We start from the raw sequence: 11,610 nt of genomic DNA on the forward strand, positions 1-11,610 counted from the left end.
AAACCCACGCAGACACGGAGAGAATGTACAGACAGTCACCCCAAGACTGGAATCGAACCTGGGTCCCTGGCGTTGTGAGGCAGCAGTGCTAACCACTATGCGACCAATATTGCGAGGTTATTTTCTTCTGACATCCAAATCAATGCCAAACATTTCATCTGTGTAATTCCATTGATAGATCTGAGTCTACTTTTATTTTTAATACCAAATTTACATTTTGTCATACCAGCTATTTTTTCGCGTAGGACCAGGGATGTCAGATTGATTTCAATTGGTACCAAACAATGGGCAGTTTTGTCATATATGTGTGCCTTGGAATTTTTTTTTTTACAAGGAATTGGATTGAAACAACTAGCTCAGTTTGTAAAATGAAACCAAATCTGTTGTTAACATGTACGGTTCTTCAGGGAAATCATGAAGGATTAGATCTGAGTGACAGCATATAGAAGTATAAAACTCCGTTTGTTTATTAGGCCATTGACAGCTAGTTAATTAGAGTTTTGTTTGTTTTCTATTCTGTGTCAACACTTTTAAGATTCCCAAAAATGTTTTAACAGCTATCTCTCCAGCCTTCCGCATACCGCTAGCCAACCTCTTGAACTCATAAATTGAGAATAATAGCTGCACTAATTTCTTAGCACACAAAGCACCTTGTTATTATAAATAATTATCTCCATACTAATACAGGTTATAAAATTTCCAAGTTAATACTTGTGAGAATAGTTTGTTATTTCAATTTGATAGGGGGCCTTTAGTTTGGTGCTGTTGAATAAGGTGTCAGAATATGCTATTTACTGTAATAGCAAAGAGAATATAGTAACTAGGGTTACTGTTATCACGTGATATGTTTCACACTACATTATTGTATGATATATTTTGCTTCAAAAATGAGTTCATCTGTCTGATAAGAGTACTTGCTAAATCGTTGAAAGCTGGAACTAGTGGAAGTCCAAAGACACTTATGAATCCATGTATATTGATCATGAACATTTCATGGACATTGTAGAAAATAATTCAAAAAGGTCAATGAAATTCTGACCTTTATATCTCAAGCACTAGAATGCAAACAGGTAGAAAGTGTGACAGCCGAAGTCCTGGTTAGACCAGACCTAACCATAATTAGACCATAGCAGTTAAATTGCAAGGAGAGATTACAAGGTTAACTTTCCCTAGAATTTAGAAGATTGAGATAATTTGATTACAGGTTTCAAGAACAAGGGAACCACCCAACTACCCAGTCACCTTACTACCCCACCCCCAACCACCCGGCCTAACCTACCCCTCAACCCAGCCTGTCACCTTACCCCCTCTAACCACTACACGCACCTGCCATTTTATCCACTTACCCATTCGCTCATCTATTCACTAACATTCAAACGGGACCTTTAAACTTATCATACAGCAGCTTGGTGCTGTAAAAGAGTGTGTCCTGTCCCCAGTTCTTGGCCACTTTGACAAAGTTCCCTGAGGAACACTGCATTGTGCATTTCTGGGTTTGGAAGGGACCCTGGAAGAAATGCATCCGGTCAGGGGAATTAGCTGAGTGGCAATGTGACAATCATGCCACTGCCTGGAAAAGCCAGGTTTTTACATATGTACATAGTTCCAGCATTTAACCATCTTATACTACATTATATGAGCACAGATCACCTACTAAAAACATTTGGAAATAAACAACCACAAAACATGACTTCCTGTTGTAGCTTTATAATAATCAAAATGTTGTTTGCCAACAGGTATTGAAGTGTGCCATTGCAAATATCAAGTTCAAAATTTGACAAATAACATTTGGGTATTGCGACAAGAAATAATGTGCCTGATATCTCATCTATGCATATTTGATTCATGGAATTATCAACCTATTAATGGGCTTGTTACACTGTGATCCATTTTTGTCTTCATTGATGTATCACAATTCTCTGAGATACTTAACCAATTCCACCATGACAGCAGAAACTAGTTCACAAGTTATGTAATGCTGCTGGGTTTTGTGCATATAGTCTGCATCAATGACTCATAACGCCAACATTGATTTACTTTTGGATAGCAAGTTGTAGCTGCTTTTAGCATAATAGTCAAGATTACATGCTGTTGGGTATCTAATGTGATGGATCACTTAGTTACCATGTCATGTCCTCAGACCAAGTAATGTTTTCAGATATATTGCCACTCTCATCATCCGTAGGAACATGGGAACAGAAATAGGCCATTCTGCCCCTTGAGCCATTCACCCCCTCAAGACCGTTCTCTTCTTCAATTAGATCATGGCTGATTTATTTCGTAATTAAGTCGCAATAACTGTAATAATCCTTCACTTAACCACTTCAATTCAGGATCGAGGGGAGTCAGAGCCTATCCCAATAGACACTGGGCATTAAGCAGGGTACATCCAGGATAGGACACCAGTCCATCGCTGGATGAACACTCACTCACACAGACAAACTGAGGGACAATTTTTTTTACTGTGGCCAATCCACCTAACCTGCTCCTCTTTGGACTGTGGGAGGAAACCGGCGCACCTGGAAAAAAGCAACATGAAAACTGGGAGAATGCACAGATTCCACACACATACCCAAGGCTGGAATCGAACCTGGGTCCCTGGAACTGTGGGGCAGCAGTGCTAAACACTGCACCACCATGCTGTCCCACTTATGATCTTGCATAACAAAAATCTATCAATCTCAGTTTTCAATTGACCTAATCTTAATACCTTTTTAGGAATTGAGTTCCAGATGTTCACTACCATTGTGGAAGGAGATATGCTTCCTGACATCAACACTGAATGACCTAGTTCCAATAGTAAGGTGATGGCCCCTTGTTCTGGACACTCCCACTGAAGGAAATATTTTTTTCCTCTGTGTATCTTACCAAATTCTTTAATCATCTGAACAAAACATTTCAATTAGATCACTCCTTTAATATTTTATAATCAAGAAATGCAAGTCTAGTCCATGCAAATTGTCTTCATACCTATTGTGCATTCGCCCCATTATTCTAATGAATCTGCATTGCACCCACTCAAAGGCTAAAAATCCCATCCCAAGGTCCAGTGTCCAAAACTAAACACAGTATTCTAGTTGGGATCTTACCAGAGTTTTATATAACATGATTTTCACTCCTTTGCATTCTAGCGCTCTCGACATAAATTACCTTTTGTACCAGTTCCAGTAGCTTTTAGTGGTTTTCTGTACTTAGATTCCTAACATTTTTTTTACTCATTCATTCATGGGATGTGAATGACACTGGCAAGGTCAGCATTTATTACTCATCCCTAATTCTCGTAATGATAACCCTGCTCCACAATTCCTAGCTTCTCATCATTTGCAAAATCAAGCTGACACTCCAATGTGGTTCTGAGAGCATGCTGCATTGTTGGAGGTGCCATCTGTCGGATGAGACTTTGAACCAAAGCTCTATCTGTCCCCTCAGGTGGATGTAAAAGGTCAAATGGCACTATTTCACCGCCAGGGTATCTGGTAGCCAACTCCGGTGTGTCTGGTAACCACTGCCAGGGTGTCTGGTGTGCACTGCTAGTGTGCCAGGTGGGCATTGCCCAGCATGCTCACAACCACCCAGGGACTTCAATGACCTCTGAGCCACCCACCCTCCCTTCCACGCCACTCCCACCCCCCCGGCATCACCATCTTGCCAGGTCTCTGCTGGTGGAGACCAGTAGTGTGGCAACATTCCGGGAGGGGGGGGCAATCATATGCCAAACCCGCTAATGAGATTGAAATCCAGTCAATCTCATGCTAATCGGCCTCGCACTCAAAAAGGGCACGATTCAGTTCATGCTAGTAGAAAGGGACCAGGACGATTGCTGGGTGCAAAAGCAATTTTTAGGCCCTCGCTCTATTTTCCCAGATCAGCGCAATCCATGCCAGGCGCAGCGAGGTGGGAAAATCACCCCCCTTGCTTCTCTCTGATCAGCTTACAGGTTTTCAACTGTTCAGTCACCCAGGACTGAAAAATCCCCAAGACTAGAAAATCCCACCTAAGGTCAACGGACCTTTGCATGGTACATATCCCGCCCGCTACAATTCCCGTGGCAGGTGGGATGGCAAAATTCCACCTCCTTGTCTGTAACAAATTCTAGTAACTTTCCTGCAACAGATGTTGTGAATTAATTTCCTAGTTCATGGCAGATTTAGCTGTAAGAACAATGGGCTACCAGCACTCACCGTTATTGAGTAAATCGTAGAATCCTGACAGTGCAGAAGGAGGCCATTCGGCCCACTGGGCCTGCACTAACCACAATCCTACCCAACCCTATCCCAGTAGCCCTATGTAATTACCCTGCTAGTCTTCCTGACACGAGGTGGCAATTTAGCATAGCCAATCAACCTGATCTGCACATCTTTGGACTGTGGGAGAAAACCGGAGCACCCGGAGGAAACCGACGCAGACATGGGGAGAACGTGCAAACTCCACACAGCCAGTCACCCATGCCGGGAATCAAACCCAGGTCCCTGGCACTGAGAGGCAGCAGTGCTAACCACTGTGCCACCATGCCGCTAAAGGAGTAAATTACGGAGTAAATCAAGCCATAACCTCCACGATCAAATATACTCAGTAAGATGAGGAAATCAAAAAGTTGTTGACAGTCACCCTGTTCTTTCAGAGGTATCTGGTTGAGTGACTCAGCATTCAAATATATGAACAGACATGGATTTGCCCTAATTACCTACCAGATTTCCTGTATATGGACCAGCAAATGTTGGGACATATCTGAAGAGATGCAAAGTATCTGCATTGCCAATGTTTAAATTTTTCACATATTTAATTAAACATGAAGTCCAAAAGATAGAGATTCTTGGATGGTAGAGACTTGGACAAAACAAGTCCTTGAAACTCAATTTTGTTTTCCAGTTTAATTTACATTTCTGCATCTATCCCAGGAATGTTTAAAGAGGAAGCCTGAAGGGGGAAAATATGCCCATATGGGATCTTATTGTTCATCAATGTATGTACAAATTGGAGAATGACATGAGGAACAACAAAGGAGTATCATACACCATGTCTGGAGTCTCAACAGGAGAAATAATTACTCACCCCAGTGATTGTACAGTGAGTGGCTTTTGAAAAATGTCGAAACAGATGTGTGAGAGATCGCTCTTTAGTGAGGAGGCAATCGCCCACCTCTGTAAGGTGTTAAAAGATGGCTTTCAACTAGGTTTAAAGTCCTGTAATGTCTTCAAGGGGCCATTAAGGTAACCACAGAATTCATGTTTGATGCATATATAGGCCATTTCGATCGAAAGTGACAAGTGCAAACTTAGGATCATCCAAAACTTATCTGTCTCTGTCCTTACTCATACCGAGTCCCAACAATCATCACCTCTGTGGCCTTGCTGCTGGCCTGTGTTGGTTCTCAGACTAATAATGCCACAATTTTAAAATTGTAATTCTTGTTTCAAAATCCCTCCGTGACCTCGCCTCCCCTCTATTCTGTAATCTCTTCCTGCTCCACATTACTCCAAGATATCCACACACACCTAATTGTGGTCTCTTGAGCATCCTGAATGTTAATCACTCCACCAATGGAGGCCATGGCTTCAGTTACCAATATCTTAAGCTCTAGATTTCCCTCTCTAAACCCTTCCATCTCTTTAATCCTGTAAGCTTTTGTTCATCTGCCCTGCGTGGGTTTCCTCTGGACTCTCTGGTTTCCTCCCACAGTCCAAAAATGTGCCGGTTAGGTTGACTGGCCATGCTAAATTGACCCTTAATGTCAGGGGGATTAGCAGGGTAAATATGTGGGGTTATGGGGGTAGGGCCTTGGTGGAATGTTGTTGGTGCAGACTCAATGGGCCGAATGACCTCTTTCTGCACTGTCGGGACTCTATGAATATCTTCTTACATGGCACGGTGTCAAATTCTGCCTTCTCATGGTGAATTGCCTGGCATGTTTTATTGCATAATTATCAGCAAGTCGGCTGAGAGGACCTGCATTGACCATGCATATTACTCAGAGCTGTGTGAGGAACTGCAGGGTACATCATTACACAAAGTTCTGCAAGGACCTGTATTAGGCAGTGATGAAAGGAGTAAGATGTCTCTTCCAGTCCTGTTCCCATCCCCAGTAAAGCACACTTTTGAACAATTACATTTGAAAGTGAATTTTTACTAAAGTAACAAATACTGAGTACAAGACTTCAAAGAAAAATGGAGAATATTATTACAGAACGTTATGTAAGTATTTGAGATACTTAGCCAAACCTTAAATAAAAATTGAGGTGACTAGTCATTTTCTACTTTGCGAACAATCATAGCAAGATAATTTCAAACAATTACAAAGGACTTAACTTCAGCAGCAGCATTTATAATACATTCATTAAAGAAATACAAATATTAACAACATAACACCAACAATGAAAGAACAGCAAGAATTATCCACGGCATCAGTAATGGCAAGGACATGAATAGACATCTTAATTATAAAATTTCTGAAAATAAATTGCATTAAAACATTCATTTTTTTTTGTTGCACTGTTCAACTAGCTATAGTACGGAGCAGCTAGTACTCAGAACCTATACCACTTCCTTAAATGCTAACTTTCAGTGGCACCGTACACCTCTCATTCCCACATGATTGCATCTTATTACGCCAGATTGCAAACGCTGTACAGAAGTGCTGTAAAGGATGTCCCAGTGCATCAGACTCCCAATGACTTTGTGATGCTAAACCTGGACCCACGGAAGGTCAGTGGGCAGCAAAAGATGCAACAAATGGCAAACACCGTTCGTTCACCACCGAGTACAAAACCTGGGCCTTTATCTTTCTTACCCTTTTTAAATGGAGCTAGGATATTGACAATTGAGTGTGTTTTAGAAGATCACGACTTAAGCATCTATGATTTCAAAAGCCTGCTTTTTAAAATTTTCTTGGTGGAGACCATCAGGTTCTGGAGATTTATTAATCTACAGTCAATATTTTCTCCAAACATTTTTTTTCCACTTACATTAAGTCCCTCCCTTTGACATTTTAAAATGTTCCCTTTTTGTCTGGCACTTTATCCACACCCTCGTGATGATCGTTACATGGTAAGTGTTTTGCAAGTCTGCTATTTCCTGATTTTCAACTTCCATCTACATCACACTCATCCTCCCCAAATTCATATGTCCCCACCCCCTCAGTTTTCTCCTCTCCCCCAAATTTCATCTTACTCGCCCTCACTTCTCCCACTCCACCCTTAAGTTCCGCAGTACCCTGCCTTCTACTTTTGGCCATTCCCCACTCAACCCCTGGCCTTCCCCCATCTCTTCCTCTCGCCCTTTCTCATGCCCTGAGCGTCCCAGCCTCTCTCTCGCCCATGGTTTCCCTTCCTCACCCCTGCATCCAGATTCCCATTCACCTATTCCCAGGTTTCCCTCAGCTTCCAGGCTGAGGCCTGCCACACTTTTCCTCCTCTTCTTCTCCCCTGGATGCCCTCCTCATTCTCAGATCCTCTCTCACAACATCTGCTGATGTGAAACCACATGTAAATATACTCAACTATATGAATCATAGAATCCCTACAATGCAGGGGGAGGCCATTCAGCACATCGAGCCTGCACCAATAACAATCCCACCCATGCCCTTTCCCCGTAACCCCAAGTATTTTACCCACTAATCCCCCTGACACTAAGGGGCAATTTAGCATGGCCAATCAACCTAACCCGCACATCTTTGGAGTGTGGGAGGAAACCAGAACACCCGGAGGAAACCCCCATAGAAACCATAGAAACCCTACAGTGCAGAAGGAGGCCATTCGGCCCATCGAGTCTGCACCGACCACAATCCCACCCAGGCCCTACCCCCACATATTTACCCGCTAATCCCTCTAACCTATGCATTTTAGGACTCTAAGGGGTAATTTTTAACCCGGCCAATCAACCTAACCCGCACATCTTTGGACTGTGGGAGGAAACCGGAGCACCCGGAGGAAACCCACGCAGACACAAGGAGAATGTGCAAACTCCACACAGACAGTGACCTGAGTCGGGAATCGAACACGGGACCCTGGAGCTGTGAAGCAGCAGTGCTAACCACTGTGCCACCGTGCAGACACGGGGAGAATGTGCAAAGTCCACACAGACAGTGACCCAAGCTGGGAACTAAACCTGGGTCCCCGGCGCTGTGAGGCAGCAGTGCTAACCACTGTGCCACCGTGCCGCACATAAAGAATATGTGACTCAATCTGTGTAAGATAAATTGCAGCATATTCCCATATGGTACACTATCGGATGTCCAGGGATACCTCCAACTACAAGGAAATTAGATCAGTCCTCTTATCAGTGCATGAAATTTCCTCCCCAATTCTTTTCTATGAACGGTGCCCAGGTAATCAAATTTGCACAAGTGCAAGAAGAGGAAAAGCTGCCTCATAATTTCCTACTGGCTTTAGATCTTCTTGCCAAGTAATACACTGACCAATAATCAGACAACTTACAGCAACTCATCAAAAGATTAATGATATGTTTAACTTTCTGACCTAATTAAATTTCAAGGTAATGAAGATAAATTCACAGCTTGATCAAGATAAACCTTTTCGCGGTTGCAAAGGGTTCAAATACCAGGGAAGGTGAGATTTTTAAAAAATGGAAGCATTTAAAATTAGTGGTTCAAAGGACAGTCAGTCAGATCTCTCTCATCCAAGAAGGAATAGAGTTGTTGAATAAATTAGCAGGGAAGGCCATTGAAGAAGAGAGCATAAATATTTCAAGAGACAATTAGATACCTTTCAGGAGAGAAATAGATTGGAGGGATGTGGTGAGAAGATGGATAAGTGGACTGATCTTTTAAAAAGTAATAGGTGTGTAGGTCCTAATGTCCTTGCCTGTTTCTAAAAGTTCTTATGTTGTTCACTTCTTTCTCAGGCATGGCTTGATGGGCTTAGGGTTTGCTATCAGTGCTCATAAAGCAATGGACTGCACAGCCAGTTTTCCATAATCTCAGCACTATCTCAATGTTCCTGAATCTTGGGACCTGTCCCTGTGGGTCATCTACAATGTGCCTGGAACTGTAGCTGTAATCACATCACTGTCCCTTTGCTGACAAAATACTAAATGCATATGCTTTATAACTAGGACCCTTAAATTCCTAAACTTTTTCAATTAAAAAAAACACTTCATACCTGTACATAGTTACGGCAATAAATAAAAAAGTTGTGGCCATAAATGATTTGCCTATTTACAATCATTCAATTGTCCATCCATCTTCCGATATTGCACTATCCACATGCAAGTCCAATAAGTCTGACAACAACTAGACTAAACAATAAAGTAAATTATTACTACTACATTTGCATTCTATTTCTAATTACCTCAAAATTTGTTGAATTAATATTCTTATTTCCTTCTTTAAGGCATTTGTCTTATAAAAAGGTGATGAAACTATCAACAGTAAAATGGGATGTGGAGCTGGATATTAATTTAAGTCTACAGTTGAGAATTGCACGCCTAGTTTTGAAAAATTATTGAATTATGTCAAGTGTTAAATGACATCAATTATACCCACTGGGTGCCTCATTATAACCTCAGCATTCATCATATGAATTGCTGGCATTACAGCAAACTGTTTTCAATGGTATTATTAAATGCATAATTTTAAAATAATACCTTTTTCTTACATATTAACAAACAAGTTTCTGTATGCTACATGAACCCGCATTGTCCTTGTTTCATATTTTGCAAAGCTCTATTTACTCAACCTGGTAGAAAAAGTGGCAGGCGGAATGGGAGGTGAGGGTAGTTAAGCCATAACACTGGAATTGACGATTTGAATTAAATTTCTGTGTTAGCTGAACTAGATTTTAATATGACTTTTATTTTTCACATTCTTGAATCATTGGGCAGATCTCAGGTTTCAAGAGTATTGAGATAGTGCTAGAATTATGGAATTCTAGCGGTGCAGTTTAGACTTCTCCATGACTTTCTGTCCCTGCTTGGAGAAGTATTGAGAGTTACTGGGTTCTGGCAGTTGGGAGCAGAGTTTAATTGCAATAAACTATAATGGTAGGGGGAAAAAAAGGCATTAAACCACACCTGGATGTAATGGCTTTATAGAAAATAGGACCCAATAGAATGGAGTTCAAGATACTATTGGTCCCTTTAAAACCATCAGGATCCATCATCAGCTCTGAAGAAGAGTATTAAGGATTCAAAACATTAACTCTGTTTCTCTTTCCACAGATTCTGCCAGACCTGCTGAGTTCTTTCAACATGATCTGTTTTTATTTCAGATTTCCAGCATCCGCGGTATTTTGCTTTTATTTTAGCGCTCATTGTTTTGCCTTTTCATTACCAACCATCCTCCCCCACCCAAAATACGTTAGCATTCTCTTGTGCCCTCAGGTAACCCAATCATCACTTTTCCCAGCATCAACCTATTTTAGGTTGGCCTCATCTTAAAACATTTAACTTTAAGTAGCAAACACATGAGGCTTAATGGATGAAAAATTTAAATGAAGGCTGGAGAAGCTGTTTCATGATGTGGCCCCCCAGCATTTATCAGAAGCATAAAAATGGAAAATTTAACGTACTATGTTCAGTGAATCTTTGGGCTAATAATTTGATTAGGTCCATTATCAGCTGCTGGGATCACAATACTCAATTACTCCATGCCTGGTTGAGTTGAGGCAGGAGACACACAATATTCATGCTCATTTCAATGATTGTAGTCTACAGCCCAGCATTGAACACTCTGCTGAGCGGCAGAATGCGCAACAGCATGCCCAGGAATGTACGTGTCTAGCACAATGCTCAGTCAGCTTGTGCTTCTTTAAAGGCAGCCTGCACCTCTTAGAGAGGCGATGTACTCATACTGTGACATCTTCTGAAACTGTATTAGGAAGCGGCACAGCGGTTAGCACTGCTGCCTCAGAGCATCAGGGACCCGGGTTCAATTCTGACCTTGGGTGACTGTGTGGAGTTTTCAAATTCTCCCTGTGTCTGCGTGGGTTTCCTCTGGGTGTTCCAATTTCTTCCCACAGCCCAAAGATGTGCAGGTTATGTGGATTGGCTATGCGAAATTGCCCCTTAGTGTCCCAAGATGTGTCGGTTAGGGGGATTAGTGGGGTAAATATGTGGGGTTACTGTGATAGAGGCAGGATCAACAAGTGGCGAGTCATCAACACCAGTAGGCTGCAGCCAGCCACATGTGACAACCAAAGGGTGAAGTTGCAGACCAATTGTTGGAGAGCGGAATCAGGTGAGGACTCTAATGGAACAGTATATAGGGGAACATTGGTGAGCATGCACACAGATGCTTGGTGCATTGGCAGGTCTGCCATTGAGCCTTCTCTCAATGTCAAGGAACATAAAGCAGTCAGGCATAAACTTGGCATATGGATTTGAGTAGAGCTTGGAGCCCAGGCATCTTGGATATTGCTGCAAAATACATAATAGTGCTTGCAGTTCAGCTGTGATGCAGTGTCTGACAGTCTTATTGGTGGGCAGATGATGGCATAGTGGTGATGTCTGAAATAGGAATTCAGAGGCCCAGGCTAATGCTCTGGGGACATGATGGCAGCAGGTGGAATTTAAAATCAATGAATAAATCTGGACTATAAAGATGGTCTCAGTAATGGTGACTATGAAGGTGTCATCAATGGTGCTTAAAAAAAACAA

This window comes from Mustelus asterias, chromosome 5, assembly GCF_964213995.1.
Source record: "Mustelus asterias chromosome 5, sMusAst1.hap1.1, whole genome shotgun sequence".
Lineage (NCBI taxonomy): Eukaryota > Metazoa > Chordata > Chondrichthyes > Carcharhiniformes > Triakidae > Mustelus > Mustelus asterias.